The sequence below is a fragment of the Contarinia nasturtii genome, unplaced genomic scaffold (assembly GCF_009176525.2).
Source record: "Contarinia nasturtii isolate CC-2019 unplaced genomic scaffold, AAFC_CNas_1.1 Cnas_scaffold_2520, whole genome shotgun sequence".
NCBI lineage: Eukaryota > Metazoa > Arthropoda > Insecta > Diptera > Cecidomyiidae > Contarinia > Contarinia nasturtii.
In genome coordinates this window covers 1-674 of record NW_022199841.1, presented here as the reverse complement: position 1 = coordinate 674, position 674 = coordinate 1, and the positions used below count along the sequence as shown (strand labels likewise).

Here is a 674-nt window from a genome sequence, read left to right as displayed (position 1 = left end):
AAGAAACTTAAATAGTCGCCTACGTATCATTATATTCAATGATCTTTAAAATATTTGAATGATTATTTAATTATATCTAAAAACTCTGTAGAAGCAAATTGCAAAATGAGCTTATAGAAAGTTATTTGGAGGGAGACAAAGAACAAAAGAGGCAATGCATTAAACTAGCGCAGACTATGTGGAAGTAAGTAGAACCAAATATGCTTTCAATCAAAACTCTTAACTGAAACTAACGAAATTTTTCCATATACAGAACATTTCCTAGAGGTTTTAGGCACCAACTCGAGACTACTATGAACTTGACTAGAGATGGAGAACCGAAGAAAAATAAGAAGTAAAAGGTTATTGAAATTGACGAATCGTGACGAATCGAAATTTCGACTGTTCCTTCAATTCGATTCTTTTTTCGTTATTTTTGGATAAATTTTTGCAAATGTTGAGAATTTTCGTTCATTTTGAATAAAATTTGAAATAACTATCGCTAAAAGTATTTTGTTTTTTGATAATGTGTATTAATTTTAATATCCATCGTATACTCATATAAGTAAAAAACACTTCTTTCGAAGTTCCCAGTGTGACGCAATACTGTAAATCTAAAAATGGTCTGATATAAATTTTTAGTGACGCGTTCGCTCAAATATGTACAAAATGTTATTATTGCGTCGCCTCTTTCG

At 30.3% G+C, this 674-nt stretch overlaps 1 long non-coding RNA gene across 1 annotated transcript; it reads left to right on the top strand.

Annotated features, from left to right (window-relative positions):
- The first annotated feature begins 54 nt into the window (after positions 1 to 54).
- Positions 55 to 487, top strand: LOC116348560. Its single transcript, XR_004201827.1, has 2 exons — positions 55 to 184; positions 254 to 487. It is a non-coding gene; the product is annotated as an uncharacterized LOC116348560 (long non-coding RNA).
- Positions 488 to 674: the final 187 nt, after the last annotated feature.